Source organism: Halyomorpha halys, unplaced genomic scaffold, assembly GCF_000696795.3.
Source record: "Halyomorpha halys isolate HHAL.00 unplaced genomic scaffold, Hhal_1.1 Scaffold45.1, whole genome shotgun sequence".
Classification (NCBI taxonomy): Eukaryota; Metazoa; Arthropoda; class Insecta; order Hemiptera; family Pentatomidae; genus Halyomorpha; species Halyomorpha halys.
The window spans coordinates 1,698,748-1,706,682 of NW_027113993.1; positions in this window are offsets into that span (position 1 = coordinate 1,698,748).

Here is a 7,935-nt window from a genome sequence, read left to right on the forward strand (position 1 = left end):
CTGCATGGGAGTCATCCTCGAAGTTGAACAAGCTTTTAATCGAATCTGGAATTATTTTAGGCATTATAAACTTCGCCAATTCCTTCCCCCTACATATTTCCTTTTAATCCGCTCCTACCTGTCTGATAGAACCTTTAAAGTACAACTCAATTCAATTCAAATCATAACTTAGCCTACTTATCTCTCTTTTCTTAGTCCGTTGGTGTTCCTCTAGGTAGTATCTCAGGTCCCATTCTCTATACGGTCTATACAAATAACATCTTAACCCACCCTAACACACTCCTAACAACATATGCTGATAACACGTGTATACTGTCTGCAAACAGCGACCCTACTAATGCATCACAAACTCTACAGATACACATAACATCCATTGAAGAATGGTATCAAAACGGAGAACAATGGAAAATTAAAATAAATACTGACAAATCTCACCAGATCACCTTTACTCTCCGTCATAAACATTACCCTCCTGTCCTACAGTATCCTTTTTAAATACTCCACTAAAGCCTGTTGAACAGATTAGCTACATAAAACTCCACCTTGACAAGAGACTTACTTGGAATTCACATACAAGACTGAAACGCCAAGAAACTGCTCGTAGATTTCAATTGCTACAAATTGACAAACGCTCAAACTCCCCTTTCGCTACAATATATTATTATATACTATGATAATTAGACCAATTTGGACATATGGAACTGAGCTCTGGGGCTCTACCAAACCATCAAATTCCTCCCGCATTCAATCCTTACAATCCAAAATTCTACGTAAATTCCTTGATGGCCCTTATTACATTACAAATAAACTCATCCATTAAGACCTTAACATCCCATTCATTGCACATTTGGCCCAAAACAGATATGCGTCTTTTCATTCCAAACTCCTTACCCATCCTAACCCCTTAGTTCTTAATCTCTCATCCTTAACAATACCTGATAATTCTCCGAGGCGTTTGAAAAGAAAATGGCCACGGGACCTTCTAATTTAAATTAATACTTTAAGTACCACGAATGGATGATTCCTTCTCTAGATTTTTAAGTATTTGAAACGTTCATCCAATTTACTCCAATACACTAACTTGCGCCAATTATTCGTCATTATTTTTTAAATATATACTTGTAGATATAGTGAAGATTCAAATCTTTTCAAATTATAATGTAATTTGTATCAAAATGATTTTTTTTTCGATGTTTTGTGGGTATCTTCTGATGTAAAAGAAAAAGAAAACTTTTTTTAAAATTACATCAGTACCATTGATAAACTACATATATCAAAAATAGATACTATATATTTAAAAAATCTCTATTAGCTTTGTTCTGTATAAGTTTGAATTTCTATTACCTAATTTTGTATTTTAAATATGTAATATGTATTTTTTCAAAGATATTATGTACATGAAAAAATATTTTAAAAAAATTACATAAATTTAAAAAAACTTTATCGATAGATATTGTAATCCGCCACACCGTTATGGGCAATAGGTAATAGTGATAAATGATCACATTCATACTAAAATAAAATAAAATAAACATGAAAAAAAATGAAGAATAAAAAAGTACATAAAATCTTTCTTAAAATATATACAAACAGAAGGGTACAAAAATAGACATGATCAAACTATGTGCATGAAAAAATAAATACATAAAATAAAATAATAATAAAGATAAAATAATCTCTAATCAATTTACAATATTTACACAATCGACCTGAGGATCCCTGAGCCCATTCTATCTTCCACGTGTGAGGGGTTGAGCAGAGCTCAAGAGATCCCAGCGCATCACTCTCGCCACATCACTGGTAATGAGCCAGTGGAGGCTGAGAAAGTGCGCTGAAACCGTAAACACTCTTGAGTGGAGAATCTGGCCATTACCACCAGAACTCCAATTGTCCAATTTTATTTTACAATAAGTCTCTTGGCCACTGCCGTTTCAACCTTCGAGGTGGGTTGTAGAGATGTGTGGAACTAGATAAGGTTTGAACCAAAGGATTAGGATGGTTGGAAAAGTTTATATGGAATTTTGAGAATTTGGTTGGTATGAGGTCAGGGAAAAAAGGGATACGTAGGTCATAGTCTAGTGATCCGTTAGAAACGTAAAAGGGTGCATTAACTATGGTTCTAAGGTTTTTGGTTTGAAAGGATTGGATACGTTTGATGTTCGACGGTTTAGCTGTTCCCCCAAGTCCAAGTCCGTAGTTCCAGATAGGTTTGAGTATTGTCTAATAAATTTAAAGTATGTATTCTAGTGAGAAATGTGTGGTCTAGTTGAGCAGTCGGTATAGTTGGCTGAATTCTGTTGAGTTCTTGTCATTTAAGTCTAGTATGATGGTTCCAGGTGAGTCTTTTGTCTAAGATGAATTCAAGATATTGCAATATCGAATGATAGAGGAATGCTATTAAAAGTAACAAGTACTGCGGCGGAGGGTGAAAGTCACATGGGTGCATTTCGCTCACATGAATTAAAAATATATATTACATATTTAAAATTATTACTAAGCAACAGTCCAATAATGTAGTTTCATTATTTAATTTATAACTATGTTATGTCTTGGTCATGAAAGAGTTAGGTAAATTTTTAGATACGACACTAGATTCCCGACAGTAGAAAGTTTGTTTCTGACATTTGGTTTACCTCTAGAATAGGGTACCTCTTAAGACACACAAACGAATTTATAAATCAGGCACCTGACCTTTCGATTGGTTAACAAATTAGTATTTATTTATCCCGTGCCTTTTTATGATAATTTTCAGAAAACAGTCTTGAAATCAAATCACTTGTGTTTCAAGTTTTTTATATATATATATATATATATATATATATATATATATATATATTGATTAAAATTAATTCGAAGGAATTACGAAATAGGTTTTATTTTTTTTAATTCGTTTATATGTCTCGTATACGATATATATACATATATTATTTTGTTGAAATTATTTGTACAATATGGTGTGCTTGGGCCATTTAAACTGAATAAAATGTAATTGTATTAGGAATTCTTTATTTTTCCTGAAAAATGTTATTGAGTTATAAAATTCTGAATAAGAGAAAGGGAAAGAGCGGTGATATAAATTAGACAGAGGCCGTTTGGACAGAATCCAATATTGGATATAGTTCAAAAGCTTCACAATAAATTGAAAAATAATTCCGGGTGGAAGGGTTGAAAAAGCCTTTAAGAGTATATTGGGTGACTGGCTATCAGATAGCAGCTCGGGGGAGATAGGAATAAGACAAACGATCCCAGCTCCAATCCAGGCTTCGCATATTGAGCCCGGTAATAAAGGTTCTCCGTTTCCCTGTTCGTCCAATGCGCAACTTCTGTAGGATCTCCTCTCTATGGAAAGTTGGATTGCTTCTGTAGCTTTCCTCCATATTCCAAGTACTTCTAGTGATCCCTTCACTTCTCTTGCAGTCCGTCTTATCTTAAAAGCTTTTCAATAGGATTTTGTACAATTTTATAGATCGAAATGAAATTTGATATTTAAACCTTTACAGGTATAAAATATTCAATAAGAGCTGAATTTTCGGCCCACATTACGACTATTGAAGGTTATTATACTTGGAAAAAAAAACTAAATCTGTACCGTTACAACCCATGAGAGTTAGAAGTGTAGTAACTTTTAGGGAAGTACTGTTACTTGACCAACGGTTGTGCAGGGAGGTGATTGGGTCAAAATCATGCTCTGTCGCCACTAGATTTTGACCCAATTAAGGGTACCCACTTTAAGAGGCTGGGTCAACCCCGGATGGCTTCCGAACACACAGGGCTGACTCACGGCAACAGCGAAACAGAAAATAATTAAATCAAACTTTTAAAGATGAAAGTTAGTTTTTATTTTCTGTGACAAATCAATTACATATTCAGTAGGATTTAATTTAATTGATAGATTTTCTTTAGTTATATTTATATAATAGATTGCACTTTGAAATCGATCTATGAGAAATTTATCAAATGTTTTATTATTTTCCATTGACTTATTTTTGAAATTTTAAGGGAAATGGTGTATGAATTTAGTCCAACGACACAAGATTGAAGACCAAGGGCATAAACAAAGCCTGAATGGAATTTTTAAAACTTTTTCTTTATTGATGATTGATTATAAAATACAAAATAATAATTATTTTACAGTCCCGTTTAATTAAATACATAAATTAAACGACCTGTATTCGATGTAACTTTGACAGGACACGCTGCTATTCTGTAAAAGGAATAGCAAGAATCATAAAAAGGATATGTAAGAAACTCAAATAAGAGTTTAATTCAGAGAAATACTGTGTAATTGAAATTCTTTGTACCTTCTTTACTTTTTAGACTCGAGGGCTGGCAGTGCTTTGGGATTTTATGTATCTTACCAGTTACATTTCCAATGATAGGAATTTTACTTTCATCCTCCATTACTGCATGCCCTGCATGCTTTCAAACAACATTGTTTGATGACAAAAACATAATAGTTGATAGTTACAATCTTGTATTATAAATTAGGAAAATCCACAGATTTGCTTGTATAACTTGACTATATATAACTTGTATAAATTGACTAAAAGAGATATTGAAGTTTAATTAATCAATATATAATTCTAAACATTTTTATGTATTTTAAAATATTGTCAAACATTGAGTCCAAATCAATTTAATTAATTACTTCGTATTCTTAAGAAAAAATTCAAAATGATTTATTTCACTTAATTAACACTAAATTTCTGCACCCTAAGTCTTTACTTATGTTGCTATTATCCAATTTGTCTGTCCCCTATGATTAACTATCTATATACTTAATGTGACTGTACTTATATTATATTAGTTCTTTGAATATTATTATTTATAATTTTTATGATAATGATTTTTTCGTTTTTTTTTTTAATTTAATATATGTATATGACATGAATGCAACAAATATTGATTGATTTACATATATACATATTGATACATACACAAATATTGATTGATATATACATATTAATCAATATATGTATAATACATGAATGAATAATAACAGCCTTTTGCGTAATTATTGACATTGACCAATTAATTAATAGTTAGTAATTACGGGCCTTGAGCGTTGGAAATTGCACCATTTTATCAACAACAAAATTTATAACAATTTCTATATTTATAGAAAATTAGTAATCCCATTCTTGATATTGTCAATTAATGATGGCATGTCCAATTTCATCATTGGACATCATCAATTCATCATGCAGTAATGATGCTGGTTCGAAAATTAAGCTGTCTAGAGCCCTAACTAAGGCTATTTATTGTATGATTCCAACACATTGGCTTTCAGAATCAGTAATGAGATTGACCGAATTTCAGCAAGAATGTATTTTTACTGTGAAAGCTTAAAAATGAAAAAATAAATAAATGGTTCATTCCTACAGAATAATTTGTTAAATCCTTAATTTCTAGAACAAATAATGACGTACGAATTATTCATAGAGATTGTTTTCTTTTAATGAATCCAAAACACTTTTCATTTTTCCTCCACCTTCGAAAAGGGGCGATATATGGGTAGATAGAAAAATTGTAAAACAAAATTTAGAATGGCAATGAGAGAATCATCTTGGAATGACCTGTTACTTTTGTTCCAAATCTAAAAAAAAAAACAAGTAGTCGTGAATAGTGCAAGGCTGGTGGATTTTTTTTAATTGAGTTTTGGGTTAAACTTATCTTGAAAATAAAATCTCTATTTTTGAGAAAGGTTAAGATTTTTGTCGATTTCGAAGGTGCATTATTGGAAATAATGAAAGAAATGTGTTGATCTTATAAATCAGATGTATTTATTAATTATTTCAAACTTATAATGCTCAATGTTCCTTATTTATTAATTTTTGAAAAACAAATATTCCACCTCCATTAATCTAGTGACGTTAACGTGTTTCAGATCAATTAAAAAATTAAATCTGAAGCTACAACCCATGTTCAGAATTATTCTTTACCGAGCCATTTTTTCATCGCTGGGAAGAGGTGGTAATCGTTCGGCGTCAAATCCAGGCTGTATGGTGGATGGTCAAACACCTCCCATCCAAAACCATCCAAGAGTACCCGGGTACGATTGGCCTTGTGTGGACGAGCTTTGTCGTGAAAAAACAACACATCGGTGCTGTTTTCCCTGACATAACTTTCTTAGTGTTTCTCAACACCTTTCTGAGTTGATTGTTGCTCCACGTTCCAGAAAATCAACAAGAAGCACTCTCTTAGAGTCCCAAAACACAGTAGCTATGACCATTCTTGCTGACATCGTTTGCAAACACTTTCGTGGTTTCTTGGGAGAATGTGTGGGCGTCCATTGCATTGACTGCTGTTTTGCTTAACAGTTGATATGCTTCACCCAAGTCTCGTCCCCCCGATCCAGGACTACATTACCATTTGTGCTGTATTCTTGGAGAAAGGTCAGTGCTGCAGCCAGTCTCTGTTTCTTACGGTCTTCCGTTAGGATTTTCGGAATCCGCCGAGCACGAAAGTTGTGGTAACCAAGCTTCTCCACTACAATTTGATACACCAAACTCCGTGAAATTTAGGAAAAATGTTCCGACAGTTCTGGAATCGTGAAACAACCGTTTTCACCAATTTTGTCATTGATTTGCATTGCCAGCTCATCAAACCAACCACTGCGGTCCTCGTTGTGAACTCTGATACGGTCATTTTTAAAATCAATCCACCATTGCCTTACTCGGCTTTCACTCACTATCCCCTGCCCATAAACATCTCAAAGCTGAGGATTAATTTCAAATGGCCTGTTGTTTTGAGCCAACAAAGACCAAATCTCTGACAGCGCTTCACAAGTGACGGGATTTTATATTGTAGGGCAAATTTTGACGACTCCTGAGAGCAAAGTTTGGAACGCACATTTCTCACGCTACAACTGGATGCGTACTGAATATAGGAACTTTCAGACACCAAGATAGCCGCTTTACCTCCACCCAGTGCCACGATAGGCCAAAACCTCTGTTACTTTCTGGACAGCCCTCATATTTTTTTTAATCCAGTTTTTTATATTTTATTATTTGCGTTTTCATTAATTGACTAATCATTTTTGTAATTCTGGTTTATTTATACTTTTCACAGTACATCTTCATTTTATTTTCATTAATTTATCTTCTTCATTTTTATATATATATATTTTTACATAACATATTCATTTTGTACATTTTTATTTCATGTTATATACTCTATCATGAATTGTCCTAAAAGTTACGACGATATTCGACGGGTCTAATCCACACATTGGGTGTAGCTTCATGGATTAAATTTTAGTTTACTGCCGAGTTGGGGAACTGTGTATCTAAGCGCATATTATGAATTCAGCCAACTGCGTAGAATACATTAGACGCAGATCCTCAGGAAGTTCACTAATTCAGTTAATCTATTATTGCTGATATCATGGCTTATTCACGAGGTACAGATGTAACTTGTCTAATACATGCTTGAAGGAACAATTGATTGACTTTCAGGCTAATAGAAAAAATAAATAAGTTTATAGCAATGTTTAGTAAAAATATTTTTAATAAATTTCATTTATTTGATACACTTAAACTAAAGTAAAATAATAAGTAAAAATGTGAAATTACCTTGCAGGAATCTACCTGATATAAAATTGGTACTCGATTATTATTGTAACGCTGTGTCTTACCATCCATCATAATATGTTTACAAATTTATTTATAGCAATGATAAATTTCATAAAAAATAAAATAAAATTACATCATGACTTACAATTATGCGAAGATCCATTGTTTATGCATTCAACCGTTGATCGGATATATCTATAATTTCATGATCCCAAAGCGGCAGAACTAAATTACTCTATAAAACTTAACTTTTCCGAGCATGTGCAGGTGTATCTGATAAATCAGAAACAGATTATTTCTGTTACCATAAATCACGTTCGTTTAGTGAAGGATAAAAACAAATATTTATTCATTATATAAT